Source organism: Triticum urartu, chromosome 7 (assembly GCF_003073215.2).
Source record: "Triticum urartu cultivar G1812 chromosome 7, Tu2.1, whole genome shotgun sequence".
Taxonomy (NCBI): domain Eukaryota; kingdom Viridiplantae; phylum Streptophyta; class Magnoliopsida; order Poales; family Poaceae; genus Triticum; species Triticum urartu.
Window position 1 is genome coordinate 701,106,608 of NC_053028.1, and position 17,003 is coordinate 701,123,610.

Below are 17,003 nucleotides of genomic sequence, written 5' to 3' on the forward strand. Positions count from 1 at the left end.
TCTTCTCTCTCTCTCTCTCTCTATCTCTCTATGTAATCCTCTCCACGGTTCAACTACCGTATCTCTGTAAACCTACGAGAGCCCAACTCTCAATCTATCAATAAATACATGCGGGCACCCATGTATGGGTGTTGAGACGCTTCACCAAATCTAACAGTCAAAACATTCGGGCCGAGCTCTTTTTTGTAGGAAAGCCCGAGGAAAAGAGATATAATGCTACCCTGTGATGCAACTCTTCTTTGCCATGGGCTGGTCCAAGAAACACGCGTAGGTGAGTTTGGTCCATAACTTGTATCTAGGCCAAGTAGTGTTATTGGCAGGTCATCCTACAATAATTGTGTCCCGCCTTTTGAATAGGTCGAGGTGGTTCACTAGTACATATATTTCTGTTATTTTAAAATAATGAAGCATAATTTGTGTGCTAATAGGATCTTGTGTGGAATTGCAGGCACTTGAATTGCACATGGAGTTTGGAACTACAGTCTCGACCTGCAACGCGACGGTGGTTCAGGATAGCCACATCTTTGTGGTTAATGACTATAGTGTCATCAAGGAAACTGGACCGAACAATTTTATGAGGTCCCATGCCTTCCAAGTCGGTGAGTATGACTGTTCAGTAGATTCTACCCACAAGGAATCAATGCTGAAAGCCAAAAGCACATCTCTATTCTTGTTGAGCTTATGATGGAAAAGGCTGAAGTGAAGGCAATATTTTGTTATCGATTGATCTCCCCAGGAGGACAGAGCACGGAGTTGAATCAGATCGGAGTGTTAAACTTATCTAGTGCAGAAGGCAAATGTAGGATGGGAGGGTGTGGGACAAGGTAATGGAGAAAACTTTGCTTGAAGCAGAATATGTGGAATTTGACCACTTCTTGATTGAATGTTCGATCACTGTTATGAAAGATCCATTGGTGACTTGCAGTGACTTACTACTTTCACCCCAAGTGAAGCTGCCACAATCCCATCTATCAACTGATATGGAAAATCTATTAGAGTCAAAAGGAGGGGCGGACGTGACCTTCTACTTCCAAGGTGAATCATTTCTTGCACATATGGTAGTGCTTGCTGCAAGGTTCCCTGTGTTTAGGGTGCAGCTCTATGGCCCAATGATGGAGAAAGACGGATCATCTATAATCCTGCAAGATATGTTACCTGACGTTTTTAAGGCTCTCTTATATTTTGTACACAGACTACTTGGTGCTTCCTTTCAACAATTTCGATGACGAGGACATAGAAGAGATTGTACGCCACTTACTCGAGGCTGTCGATCGATACGCAATTGAAAAGCTGAAGCTCATATGTGAGGCTATTCTTTACAGGTGTCTTGATGTACAAACAGTGGCAACTACATATGCGTTAGCTGATCAACATTAGTGTAACGATCTCAAACAGGAATGCCTCAAATTTATGGCATCTCCAACAATACTTGGTGAAGTCATGGCAAGCCAAGACTATGATAACCTCAAGAGAAAGAGTGCTAGTTTTCCTAAGCTAAATGAAAAGTATGTTTACACGAGTCTTGATTATACATTGACAAGTGCAAGTCATGAGCGTGTGTAGGACATGGAGAGTGTGGATGCAACCAATCCAAGACTTGGCGTTTGCTAGTGAAAACAGAGTGACGGCTAAACCAAATTATACACTAAACTGAAGCCAAATACACTAGTGAAGACAAAAGTGATGGCTAAACTGAAGCCACATACAATATTAGATTTACAAAAACTAGACACGGAAGGCGAGACCCTTGGAGAGTCCAGCAGCGGCGGCGACCCTATGTGCGCATCGCGAGCGTGTTCTGTCGCCTCTAATTAACAAGCTTGAGCGCCAGCTGCAGTTGGTGAGAGAAAATCAAGAAGACACACCTGATGAGAGAGACGACAGCGGCCAGTTCGGGCAACAATGGTTCACACCTGTGTTATGGAAGAAGGCGGAGTAGAAGGTCCTCGTCGGAATGAGGCAAAGCAGCAGCTCAGTTGAGTGAGCGAGACGACGCCAGGGAGGAGGGTGAAGCTGTGCGAGCCCGTGCTCGTCGCAACCAGTTAAGGAGGAGAGTAGGAGCTAGAGGCCATAGTGCGAGGTTCTGTCTAGACGGAGGCAAGCGAGCTCGGCCCGGAGTGTAGGAGGCAGAGCAGCCAGAGCCACCACGGCCTGGTGGATGGGCAAGGTGAGACGGAAGCATAGCTCGCCTATAGGGAGCCAGTAGACCTGACGTCACACATGTGTTTTTCCTTTTTAATTTTATTTCTATTAAAAGAGTATATACATTATTATGAAAAGATAATTTTTTTAGAAGTGTTCATTCCACATTAAAAAATGTTCATACTGTGTAAAATATCATTGCTCAACATTTAGGAAATGTTTGTACTCCCTCCGTTTCTTTTTAGTCTGCATATAAAATATGGTCGAAGTCAAACTTTGTAAAGTTTGACCAACTTTATAAGAAAGAATATCAACAATCACAGTATGAAACCAATATATTAGATGCACCATGAAATGAATTTTGATACCATATAGCTTTAGTATTGTAGATGTTGATTCTTTTTTATATAAATTTGCTCAAACTTTGTGTAGTTTGACTTTGACCAAATCTTATGTGCAATCTCCATCAACATCTTCACCAGCACCATCTCCTCTCAAAACCCTAGTTCATCTCTTGTATCCAATTCTTGTCTTCAAGTCCGGGATTGGTACTAGTAGGTTGCTAGTAGTGTGGATTACTCCTTATAGTGTGGATTACTCCTAATTGGTTTATCTGGTGGAAGATCATATGTTCAGATCCTTTATGCATATTAATACCCCTCTGATTATGAACATGAATATGCTTTGTGAGTAGTTACGTTTGTTCCTGAGGACATGGGAGAATTCTTGCTATTAGTATTCATGTGAATTTGGTATTCACTCGATATATTGATGAGATGTATGTTGTCTATCCTCTAGTGGTGTTATGTGAACATCGACTACATAACACTTCACCATTATTTGGGCCTAGAGGAAGGCATTGGGAATTAATAAGTAGATGATGGTTTGCTAGAGTGACAGAAGCTTAAACCCTAGTTTATGCGTTGCTTCGAAAGGGGCTGATTTGGATCCATATGTTTCATGTTGTGGTTAGGTTTACCTTAATACTTTTGTTGTAGTTGCGGATGCTTGCAATGGAGGTTAATCATAAGTGGGATTCTTGTTCAAGTAAGAACAGCACCCAAGCACCGGTCCACCCACATATCAAATTATCAAAGTACCGAACGCGAATCATATGAATGTGATGAAAACTAGCTTGACGATAATTCCCATGTGTCCTTGGGAGCGCTTTTCTCTATATAAGAGTTTGTCCAGGCTTGTCCTTTGCTACAAAAAGGATTGGCCCATCTTGCTGCACTTTATTTACTTTTGTTACTTGTTGCTCGTTACAAATTATCCTATCACAAAACTATCTGTTACCACTTATTTCAATACTTGCAGAGAATACCTTGCTGAAAACCGCTTATCATTTCCTTCTGCTCCTCGTTGGGTTCGACACTCTTACTTATCGAAAGGACTACGATAGATCCCCTATACTTGTGGGTCATCAAGACTCTTTTCTGGCGCCGTTGCCGGGGAGTGAAGCACCTTTGGTAGGTGGAATTTGGTAAGGAAAAATTTATATAGTGTGCTGAAATTTATTGTCACTTGTTACTATGGAAAGTAATCCTCTGAGGGGCTTGTTCGAAGAATTGCTAAGCCTTGTGCTAAAGATAAACATAGACCTATGGTAGGCATGCCTGTTATTTATGTTAAAATAGGACATCATTGTTATCATGGCTTATGTGATATGGGTGCTAGTGCTAGTGCTATACCTCATGACTTATACAAAGAAATTATGCATGAAATTGCACCTGCTGAGATAGAAGGTATTGATGTTACCATCAAACTTGCTAATAGAGATACAATATCAACCATTGGAATTGTTAGAGATGTTGAAGTCTTGTGTGGGAAAACTAAATATCCTGCTGATTTTCTTGTCCTTGGTTCCCCACAAGATAGCTTTTGTCCCATTATTTTTGGTAGACCCTTCTTGAACACAGTTAATGCTAGGATAGACTGCGAAAAGAATGTTGTTACTATTGGCTTGGGTGATTTGTCTCATGAGTTTAATTTCTCTAAATTTAGTAGACAACATTGTGAAGAGGAATTACCTAGTAAGGATGAAATTATTGGTCTTGCTTCTATTGCCGTACCTCCTAGTGATCCTTTAGAACAATATTTGCTAGAGCATGAAAATGATATGTTTATGTATGAAAGAAGGGAAATAGATGAAGTATTCTTTAAACAGGAACCTATCCTGAAACACAATTTGCCTGTTGAAATCCTATGGGATCCTCCTCCACCCAAGGGTGATCCCGTGTTTGAGCTCAAACCGTTACCTGATACTCTTAAATATGCTTATCTCGATGAGAAAAAGATATATCCTGTTATTATTAGTGCTAACCTTTCAGAGCATGAAGAAGAGAGATTATTGAAAACTCTGAATAAGCATCATGCTGCTATTGGATATACTCTTGATGATCTTAAGGGCATTAGTCCCACTCTATGTCAACATAAAATAAATTTGGAGGAAGATGCCAAACCAGTTCGTGATCATCAACGGCGGCTGAATCCTAAGATGAAGGAAGTGGTAAGAAAAGAAATACTAAAGCTCCTTGAGGCAGGTATAATTTATCCCATTGCTGGTAGTCAGTGGGTAAGTCCTGTCCATTGTGTCCCTAAGAAGGGAGGTATTACTGTCGTCCCTAATGATAAAGATGAATTGATTTCGCAAAGAATTATTACATGTTATAGGATGGTAATTGGTTTCCGCAAATTAAATAAGGCTACTAAGAAAGATCATTACCCCTTACCTTTTATTGATCAAATGCTAGAAAGATTATCCAAACATACACATTTTGCTTTCTAGATGGTTATTCTGGTTTCTCTCAAATACCCGTGTCAGCCAATGATCAATCAAAGACTACTTTTACTTGCCCTTTTGGTACCTTTGCCTATAGAAGTATGACTTTTGGTTTATGTAATGCACCTGCTACCTTTCAAAGATGCATGATGGCTATATTCTCTGACTTTTGTGAAAAGATTTGTGAGGTTTTCATGGACGATTTTTCCATCTATGGATCCTCTTTTGATGATTGCTTGAGAAACCTTAATCGAGTTTTGCAGAGATGTGAAGAAACTAATCTTGTCTTGAATTGGGAAAAGTGCGACTTTATGGTTAATGAAGGTATTGTCTTGGGGCACAAAGTCTCTGAAAGAGGTATTGAAGTTGATAAAGCCAAGGTTGATGCTATTGAAAAGATGCCATGTCCCAAGGACATCAAAGGTATAAGAAGTTTCCTTGGTCACGCCGGATTTTATAGGAGGTTCATTAAGGACTTCTCAAAAATTTCTCGGCCTCTGACTAATTTATTACAAAAAGATATACCATTTGTCTTTTATGATGATTGTGTAGAAGCATTTGAAATACTTAAGAAAGCATTGATCTCTGGACCTATTGTTCAGCCACCTGATTGGAATTTACCCTTTGAAATTATGTGTGATGCTAGTGATTATGCTGTACGTGCTGTTCTAGGGCAAAGATTTGATAAGAAATTAAATGTTATTCAATATGCTAGTAAAACTCTAGACAATGCTCAAAGAAATTATGCTACTACTGAAAAGGAATTCTTAGCAGTTGTATTTGCTTGTGATAAGTTCAGACCTTATATTGTTGATTCTAAAGTAACTATTCACACGGATCATGCTGCTATTAAATATCTTATGGAAAAGAAAGATGCTAAACCTAGACTTATTAGATGGGTTCTCTTGCTAAAAGAATTTGATTTGCATATTGTTGATAGAAAGGGAGTTGAGAAACCCGTTGAAGACAACTTGTCTAGGTTAGAAAATGTTCTTGATGACCCACTACCTTTTGATGATAGCTTTCCGGATGAGCAATTAAATGTGATAAATGCTTCTCGTAGTACTCCATGGTATGCTGATTATGCTAATTACATTGTGGCTAAATTTATACCACCTAGTTTCACATACCAGCAAAAGAAAAAGTTTTTCTATGATTTGAGACATTACTTTTGGGATGACCGACATCTTTATAAAGAAGGAGTAGATGGTGTTATTAGACGTTGTGTACCTGAGCATGAACAGGAACAGATCCTACGCAAGTGTCACTCCGAAGCTTATGGAGGACACGGCACTGGAGATAGAACTGCACATAAGGTATTTGTTGGGGATATTACTACTGGATGTAAACCGGCCAGGAGTAGCCGGATTAGATTTATGAAGATTAGAAGCCCATGAAGATGTAAGAATGATGGCGCTTCATGAAGGCCCAAGGCCCAGAGGAGAGTTAAGGCCTGTAGATGTAAACCGACCTAATTATGTAACTTGCATTGTAAGATAGGAAGTGTAGAGACCGAACCGGACACATCTATGATCCGGCTTCAGGACTCTGTAAACCGGAGGGCGTCAACCTATGTATATAAAGGGACGACCTGGCAGTGGTTTAGGGACAGACAATAATTCGAGAGCCAGACAAAGCGGATTCGCTCCCTGGTCTTCGAAACCCAAGCAATACCAATCACAACTAGACGTAGGCTTTTACCTTCATCGAAGGGGCCGAACTAGTATAAACTCCCTGTGTCCCCTTGTCCGGTTTAACCCCTTTAAGCTAACCCATTGCGGTGGCTCCACGACTAAGTCCTTTCATGAGGACATCTGTTGTGACAAACCCACGATAGTTGGCGCCCACCGTGGGGCTATCGCACGATGGTTTCGAGTTCTTAAAGGGCAGCTTTGATGGACTCAAGGGATACGCTGTGTGCCGGATGACAAAGAGTCGTCGTGGCAAGCTCTACATCGACAACGCAGGATGGGGCCCCGAGGCCGATTCAATCGAATACGGGTACTGGGTCCCCTTTGGTGGGATTCACGTCTTCATCGGCAAGATTGGCGAACCGGGCCCTGAGCCGGACACCTGCACCGACATCATCGAGACGGCTCAGCGTGCAAGCCCTTCCCCGGTTCAGCCCGTGGCGAAGCATGTTTTCGTAGGTCTCATCCATGGAGCAGAATATGAGGACGGACCAGCATCCGATGGAGAAACCGTTGTCTGCTCCGACGACGAGTCTTCTGGAGAGACCGAATCGCTCTATCAGTTGCAGGATGGCCGGATCGGTGGAGGTTCCGAGGGCAATAGTATTCTGGATTCTCCTGATCTGCCAAACCAGGCCGCTATCTTCATGGCCGGTACACAGTCAGCGCCTCACTCATCAACTGCCGCAGCAATACTCTCCGGTTCCACAATGGCCACGCCAACGGGGGCAGGAAACTCTGTGCCGCCTCCGGCTCAAGTTTTGTCTGACTTGTTCGACACTTTGGCAACATTGATGGCCGCAGAGGTGGATGCAGCAGCCCGGGATCAGCACAACGTGGAAATTGCAAAGGTGAAAGATTAGATAGCTCAGGCTAAAGCGGACCTAGCGGTAGAGAACGCTAGGATGGCTACAGAACGGGCCGGGTTGGAAGCTCAGGCCTACCGGATTAGGCTGGGTCATAACGCTTTCGAAGAAGTCATGTGAAGAAGATACCGATCGCATCTCCCGTCGGGTTATGAGCCATGAAATCTCTTCAATACGCCAGGAGCAGGAACTAGTAACTAGCCAATATTAAACCGGACGGAGGCGCCGGGAACAGGAGCGCTGGTTCAGCCGCGCACGATGGACCCGCCTCGTTAGAACAACATTGTGCCACAGTATGTTCCAACACCTCCCGGGCATTACTCCAACCCGTTGGACAACATTGTGGCCGCCGCTTCATGATTGGCAGCCCTCCCGACCGACGGCGAATCACCAGTTGCAATTGAGGCACGACGGGCCAGGGATCTCCTTCAAACAGCTCTAAACCAGCAGCAGGCATATTCGCACAGCCGTGAGAGGATTCATTCCACCCCCCGTCCAAGCCGAAGCTACAGCAGGCACGTTGAGGATGAACCGGCCGTATCAAGTAGCGCACGTCACCGTAATCTGCCGCGAGGGCACAACCCGGCAGGGGAAGGTGCTAATGCGCATGATGTGGTAGACCATGGTCGCGCGCGTCGAGAGGCCGAGTTAGCAGCTCTGCACGGAGCCCGTCAACCTACTCCGGTTCACCCTACCACTTTAATAGAGCCAGGTGTGGTATTCAGTTCCTTAGGGGTGCCGTGTCTTACCCCAGCTTTGCGTAATGTGAGGCTGCCTAAGGATTTCAAAGGACCTCGTAAAGTACCCAATTATACCGCCGATCTGCAGCCAGAAGCATGGGTTGAAAGCTACGAGATGACAATGGAGATGTTAAATGTGGATGAAGCGGTATGTGCTAAATACTTCACCATGATGTTGGAAGGAACAGCTCGTACTTGGTTGAAAAGCTTACCAACTAACTCTGTCGGGTCACGAGCCGAATTGAAGCACCGGTTTATCCAGAACTTCAAAGATACTTGTAAGCAACCCATGTCGATTGTGGATCTGGCCGCTTGTGTTCAAGAGGATGGAGAGTCCACGACCCATTGGGTAAAGTGGGTCTTAGCTATTTTGCATTCGTCAGATTGTATCAATGCAGATACTGTTGGGGAACGTAGCAGAAATTCAAAATTTTCCTACGTGTCACCAAGATCTATCTATGGAGAAACCAGCAACGAGGGGAAGGAGAGTGCATCTACATACCCTTGTAGATCGCTATGCGGAAGCGTTCAAGAGAATGGGTTGAAGGAGTCATACTCGTCGTGAACCAAATCACTGGAGATCCTAGTGCCGAACGGACGGCACCTCCGCGTTCAACACACGTACAGCCCGGTGACGTCTCCCATGCCTTGATCCAGCAAGGAGAGAGGGAGAGGTTGAGGAAGACTCCATCCAGCAGCAGCACAACGGCGTGGTGGTGGTGGAGGAGCGTGGTACTCCAACAGGGCTTCGCCAAGCACCGCAAGAGACGAGGAGGGAGAGGGGTAGGGCTGCGCCAAGAAGGAGATTGAATCCGTGTCTCTGGCAGCCCAAAACCTCAAGTATATATAGGGGGAGGGGAGGGGCTGCGCCCCCATCTAGGTTTCCACCCCTAGGGCTGGAGGCCAGCCCTAGATCCCATCTAGGGGGTCGGCCAAGGGGGGAAGAGAGGGAGGCGCACCATTAGGTGGGCCTTAGGCCCATCTGAGCCTAGGGTTTGCCCCCTTCCACTCTCCCTTGCGCCTTGGGCCTTGGTGGGGGGGCGCACCAGCCCACCTGGGGCTGGTCCCCTCCCACACTTGGCCCATGCAGCCCTTCGGGGCTGTTGGCCCCACTTGGTGGACCCCCGGGACCCTCCCGGTGGTCCCGGTACGTTACCGATAAACCCCGAAACTTTTCCGGCGACCAAAACAGGACTTCCCATATATAAATTTTTACCTCCGGACCATTCCGGAACTCCTCGTGACGTCCGGGATCTCATCCGGGACTCCGAACAACATTCGGTAACCACGTATATCTATTCCCTATAACCCTAGCGTCACCGAACCTTAAGTGTAGAGACCCTACGGGTTCGGGAACCATGCAGACATGACCGAGACGTTCTCCGTTCAATAACCAACAGCGGGATCTGGATACCCATGTTGGTTCCCACATGTTCCACGATGATCTCATCGGATGAACCACGATGTCGAGGATTCGATCAATCCCGTATACAATTCCCTTTGTCTAGCGGTATGATACTTGCCCGAGATTCGATCGTCGGTATCCCGATACCTTGTTCAATCTCGTTACCGGCAAGTCCCTTTACTCATTCCGTAACACATCATCCCGTGATCAACTCCTTGATCACATTGTGCACATTATGATGATGTCCTACCGAGTGGGCCCAGAGATACTTCTCCGTCACACGGAGTGACAAATCCCAGTCTCGAATCGTGCCAACCCAACAGACACTTTCAGAGATACCCGTAGTGCACCTTTATAGCCACCCAGTTACGTTGTGACGTTTGGCACACCCAAAGTATTCCTACGGTATCCGGGAGTTGCACAATCTCATGGTCTAAGGAAATGATACTTGACATTAGAAAAGCTTTAGCATGCGAACTACACGATCTTGTGGTATGCTTAGGATTGGGTCTTGTCCATCACATCATTCTCCTAATGATGTGATCCCATCATCAACGACATCCAATGTCCATGGTCAGGAAACCGTAACCATCTATTGATCAACGAGCTAGTCAACTAGAGGCTTACTAGGGACATGGTGTTGTCTATGTATCCACACATTTATCTGAGTTTCCTATCAATACAATTCTAGCATGGATAATAAACGATTATCATGAACAAGGAAATATAATAATAATCAATTTATTATTGCCTCTAGGGCATATTTCCAACAGTCTCCCACTTGCACTAGAGTCAATAATCTAGTTCACATCGCCATGTGATTAACACTCACAGGTCACATCGCCATGTGACCAACATCCAAAGAGTTTACTAGTGTCGCTAAACTAGTTCACATCATCATGTGATTAAGACTCAATGAGTTCTGGGTTTTGATCATGTTTTGCTTGTGAGAGAGGTTTTAGTCAACGGGTCTGCAACAATCAGATCCGTATGTACTTTGCAAATCTCTAGGTCATATTATAAATGCTGCTTCCACGCTCCACTTGGAGCTATTCCAAATGGTTGCTCCACTATACGTATCCGGTTTGCTACTCAGAGTCATTCGGATATGTGTTAAAGCTTGCATCGATGTAACCTTTTACGCCGAACTCTTTATCACCTCCATAATCGAGAAACATGTCCTTATTACTCCAAGGATAATTTTGACCGCTATCTAGTGATCCACTCCTGGATCACCTTTGTACCCTGTTGCCATACATGTGGCAAGGCACACATCAGGTGCAGTACTCAGCATGGCATACCGTATAGAGCCTATGACAAAAGCATAGGGGACGACATTCGTCCTTTCTCTTTCTTCTGCCGCGGTCGAGCTTTAAGTCTTAACTTCATACCTTACAACTCAGGCAAGAACTCCTTCTTTGACTGATCCATCTCGAACACCTTCAAGATCATGTCAAGGTATGTGCTCATTTGAAAGTACCATTAAGCGTTTTGATCTATCCTTATAGATCTTGATGCTCAATGTTCAAGTAGCTTAATCCAGGCTTTCCATTGAAAAACACTTTCAAATAACCCTATATGCTTTCCAGAAATCCTACGTCATTTCTGATCCATAATATGTCAACAACATATACTCATCAGAAATTCTATAGTGCTCCCACTCACTTCTTTGGAAATACAAGTTTCTCATAAACTTTGTATAAACCCAAAATCTTTGATCATCTCATCAAAGCATACATTCCAACTCTGAGATGCTTACTCCAGTCCTTAGAAGGATTGCTGGAGCTTTGCATACTTATTAGCATCTTTCAGGATTGACAAAACCTTCCGGTTGTATCACATACAACCTTTCCTCAAGAAAATCGTCGAGGAAACAATGTTTTGACATCCTATCTCCAAGATTTCATAAATAATGCAGTAATCGCTAATATAATTCCAACAGACTCTTAGCATCGCTACGAGTGAGAAAGTCTCATCGTTGTCAACTCCTTGAACTTGTCGGAAAACATCTTAACGACAAGTCGAGCTTGCTTAATGGTGATACTTACCATCATTGTCCGTCTTCCTTTTAAAATCCATATGTACCTAACAGCCTTACGACCATCAAGTAGTTCTTCCAAAGTCTACACTTTGTTTTCATACATGGATCCTTTCTCGGATTTTATGGCCTCGAGCCATTTATCGGAATTCAGGCCCACCATTGCTTCTCCATAGCTCGTAGGTTCATTGTTGTCTAGCCACATGAATTCCAAGACAGGATTACGTACCACTCTGAAGTAGTACGCATCCTTGTTATCCCACGAGGTTTGGTAGTGACTTGATCTGAAGTTTCATGATCACTATCATAAGCTTCCACTTCAATTGGTGTAGGTGCCACAGGAACAACTCCCTGTGCCCTGCCACACACTAGTTGAAGAGACGGTTCAATAACCTCATCAAGTCTCCACCATCCTCCCACTCAATTCTTTCGAGAGAAACTTTTCCTCGAGAAAGGACCCGATTCTAGAAACAATCCCTTATTGCTTTCGGATTTGAGACAGGAGGTATACCCAACTGTTTTGGGTGTGCTATGAAGATGCATTTATCCGCTTTGGGTTCGAGCTTATCAGCCTGAAACTTTTTCACATAAGCGTCGCAGCCCCAAACTTTTAAGAAATGACAGCTTAGGTTTCTCTAAACCATAGTTTATACGGTGTCATCTCATCGGAATTACGTGGTGCCCTATTTAAAGTGAATGTGGTTGTCTCTAATGCCTAACCCATAAACTATCGTGGTAATTCGATAAGAGACATCATGGTATGCATCATATCCAATAGGGTGCAGTTATGATGTTCGGACACACCATCACACTATGGTGTTCCAGGCTGTATTAGTTGTGAAACAATTTCCACAATGTCTTAATTCTGTGCGAAACTCGTAATTCAGATATTCATCTCTATGATCATATCATAGATATTCTTGTCACGACGATCTTTCAACTTCACCCTGAAATTACTTGAACCTTTCAATAATTCAGACTCGTGATTCATCAAGTAAATATACTCAACATCTACTCAAATCATCTGTGAAGTAAGAACATAACGATATCCACTACACGCCTCAGCACTCATTGGGCTGCACACATCAAAATGTATTACTTCCAACAAGTTGCTTTCTAGTTCCATTTTACTGAAAACAAGGCTTTCAGTCATCTTGCCCATGTGGTATGATTTGCATGTCTCAAGTGATTCAAAATCAAGTGAGTCCAAACGGTCCATTTGCATGGAGTTTCTTCATGCATATACACCAATAGACATGGTTCGCATGTCTCAAACTTTTCAAAAACCGAGTGAGCCCAAAGATCCATCATCATGGAGCTTCTTCATACGTTTTATAGCGATATGACTTACGTGGCAGTGCCACAAGTAGGTGGTACTATCATTACTATCTTATATATTTTGGCATGAACATGTGTATCACTACGATCGAGATTCAATAAACCATTCATTTTAGGTGCAAGACCATTGAAGGTATTATTCAAATAAACAGAGTAACCGTTATTCTCCTTAAATGAATAACCGTATTGCGATAGACATAATCCAATCATGTCTATGCTCAACGCAAACACCAATCTCGATGGTAGAGGGAGCGTGCGATGTTTGATCACATCAAGCTTGGAAAAACTTCCAACACATATTGCCAGCTCACCTTTAGCTAGTCTCCGTTTACTCCGCTGCCTTTTATTTCGAGTTTACTAACATTTAGCAACCGAACCGGTATCTAATACCATGGTGCTACTAGGAGTACTAGTAAAGTACACATTAACACAATGTATATCCAATATACTCCTATCGACCTTGCCTGCCTTCTCATCTACCAACTATCTAGGGTAATTCTGCTCCAGTGGCTGTTCCCCTTATTACAGAAGCACTTAGTCTCGGGTTTGGGTTCAACCTTGGGTTTCTTCACTAGAGCAGCAGCTGATTTGCCGTTTCATGAAGTATCCCTTCTTACCCTTGCCCTTCTTGAAACTAGTGGTTTCACCAACCATCAACAATTGATGCTCCTTCTTGATTTCTACTTTTGTGGTGTCAAACATCGCGAATATCTCAAGGATCATCATATATGTCCCTTATATATTATAGTTCATCACGAAGCTCTAGCAGCTTGGTGGTAATGACTTCGGAGAAACATCACTATCTCATCTGGAAGATCAACTCCCACTCGATTCAAATGATTGTTGTACTCAGACAATCTGAGCACAAGCTCAACAATTGAGCTTTCCTCCCTTAGTTTGCAGGCTAAGAAAATCGTCAGAGGTCTTATACCTCTTGACATGGGCACGAGCCTGAAATCCCAATTTCAGCCCTCGAAACATCTCATATGTTTCGCGACGTTTCAAAACGTCTTCGGTGCCTCAACTCTAAACCGTTTAACTGAACTATCACGTAGTTATCAAAATGTGTATGTCAGATGTTCGCAACATCCACAGACAACGTTCAAGGTTCAGCACACTGAGTGGTGCATTAAGGACATAAGCCTTCTATGAAGAAATGAGGACAATCCTCAGTTTACGGACCTAGTCCGCATAATTGCTACTATCAACTTTCAACTAAAATTTCTCTAGGAACATATCTAAACAGTAGAACTAAAGCGTGAGCTACGACATAATTTGCGAAGACCTTTTGACTATGTTCAGGATAATTAAGTTCATCTTATGAACTCCCACTCAGATAGACATCCCTCTAGTCATCTAAGTGATTACATGATCCGAGTCAACTAGGCCGTGTCCGATCATCACGTGAGACGGACTAGTCAACATCGGTGAACATCTTCATGTTGATCGTATCTTCTATACGACTCATGTTCGACCTTTTGGTCTTCTGTGTTCCGAGGCCATGTCTGTACATGCTAGGCTCGTCAAGTCAACCTAAGTGTTTGCATGTGTAAATCTGTCTTACACCCGTTGTATGTGAACGTTGGAATCTATCACACCCGATCATCACGTGGTGCTTCGAAACAACGAACTGTCGCAACGGTGCACAGTTAGGGGAAACACTTTCTTGAAATTATTATGAGGGATCATCTTATTTACTACCGTCGTTCTAAGTAAACAAGATGCATAAACATGATAAACATCACATGCAATCAAATAATAGTGACATGATATGGCCAATATCATATAGCTCCTTTGATCTCCATCTTGGGGCCCCATGATCATCTTGTCACCGGCATGACACCATGATCTCCATCATCGTGTCTTCTTGAAGTTGTCTCGTCATCTATTACTTCTACTACTATGGCTAACGCTCTAGCAATAAAGTAAAGTAATTACATGACGTTTAAGTTGACACGTAGGTCATAAATAAATAAAGACAACTCCTATGGCTCCTGCCGGTTGTCATACTCATCGACATGCAAGTCGTGATTCCTATTACAAGAACATGATCAATCTCAGACATCACATATCATTCATCACATTCTACTTGGCCATATCACATCACATAGCATACCCTGCAAAAACAAGTTAGACGTCCTCTAATTGTTGTTTGCATGTTTTACGTGGCTGCTATGGGTTTCTAGCAAGAACGTTTCTTACCTATGCAAAGACCACAACGTGATATGCCAATTGCTATTTACCCTTCATAAGGACCCTTTTCATCAAATCCGATCCGACTAAAGTGGGAGAGACAGACACCCGCTAGCCACCTTATGCAACTAGTGCATGTCAGTCGGTGGAACCAGTCTCACGTAAGAGTACGTGTAAGGTCGGTCCGGGCCGCTTCATCCCACAAGACCGTCGAAACAAGATTGGACTAGTAATGGTAAGCATATTGAACAAAATCAACGCCCACAACTACTTTGTGTTCTACTCGTGCATAGAATCTACGCAATAGACCTAGCTCTGATACCACTATTGAGGAACGTAGCAGAAATTCAAAATTTTCCTACGTGTCACCCAGATCTATCTATGGAGAAACCAGCAACGAGGGGAAGGAGAGTGCATCTACATACCCTTGTAGATCGCTATGCGGAAGTATTCAAGAGAACGGGTTGAAGGAGTCGTAGTCGTCATGATCCAAATCACCGGAGATCCTAGTGCCGAACGGACGACACCTCCGCGTTCAACACACGTACAGCCCGGTGACGTCTCCCATGCCTTGATCCAGCAAGGAGAGAGGGAGAGGTTGAGGAAGACTCCATCCAGCAGCAGCACAACGGCGTGGTGGTGGTGGAGGAGCGTGGTACTCCAGCAGGGCTTCGCCAAGCACCGCAAGAGACGAGGAGGGAGAGGGGTAGGGCTGCGCCAAGAAGGAGATTGAATCCGTGTCTCTGGCAGTCCAAAACCTCAAGTATATATAGGGGGAGGGGAGGGGCTGCGCCCCCATCTAGGTTTCCACCCCTAGGGGTGGCGGCCAGCCCTAGATCCCATCTAGGGGGGCGCCAAGGGGGGGAGAGAGGGAGGCGCACCATTAGGTGGGCCTTAGGCCCATCTGAGCCTAGGGTTTGCCCCCTTCCACTCACCCTTGCGCCTTGGGCCTTGGTGGGGGGGGGGGCGCACCAGCCCACCTGGGGCTGGTCCCCTCCCACACTTGGCCCATGCAGTCCTCCGGGGCTGGTGGCCCCACTTGGTGGACCCCCGGGACCCTCCCGGTGGTCCCGGTACATTACCGATAAACCCCGAAACTTTTCCGGCGACCAAAATAGGACTTCCCATATATAAATCTTTACCTCCGGACCATTCCGAAACTCCTCGTGACGTCCGGGATCTCATCCGGGACTCCGAACAACATTCGGTAACCACGTATATCTATTCCCTATAACCCTAGCGTCATCGAACCTTAAGTGTGTAGACCCTACGGGTTCGGGAACCATGCAGACATGACCAAGACGTTCTCCGGTCAATAACCAACAGCGGGATCTGGATACCCATGTTGTTTCCCACATGTTCCACGATGATCTCATCGGATGAACCACGATGTCGAGGATTCGATCAATCCTGTATACAATTCCCTTTGTCTAGCGGTACGATACTTGCCCGAGATTCGATCGTCGGTATCCCGATACCTTGTTCAATCTCGTTACCGGCAAGTCTATTTACTCGTTCCGTAACACATCATCCCGTGATCAACTCCTTGATCACATTGTGCACATTATGATGATGTCCTACCGAGTGGGCCCAGAGATACCTCTCCGTCACACGGAGTGACAAATCCCAGTCTCGATTCGTGCCCACCCAACAGACACTTTCGGAGATACCCGTAGTGCACCTTTATAGCCACCCAGTTACGTTGTGACGTTTGGCACACCCAAAGTATTCCTATGGTATCCGGGAGTTGCACAATCTCATGGTCTAAGGAAATGATACTTGACATTAGAAAAGCTTTAGCATGC

The 17,003-nt window shown here is 44.4% G+C and overlaps 1 pseudogene; it reads left to right on the forward strand.

The window, feature by feature from the left end:
- The first annotated feature begins 463 nt into the window (after nucleotides 1-463).
- On the forward strand, nucleotides 464-1,563 carry LOC125519477 (annotated as a pseudogene).
- Nucleotides 1,564-17,003: the final 15,440 nt, after the last annotated feature.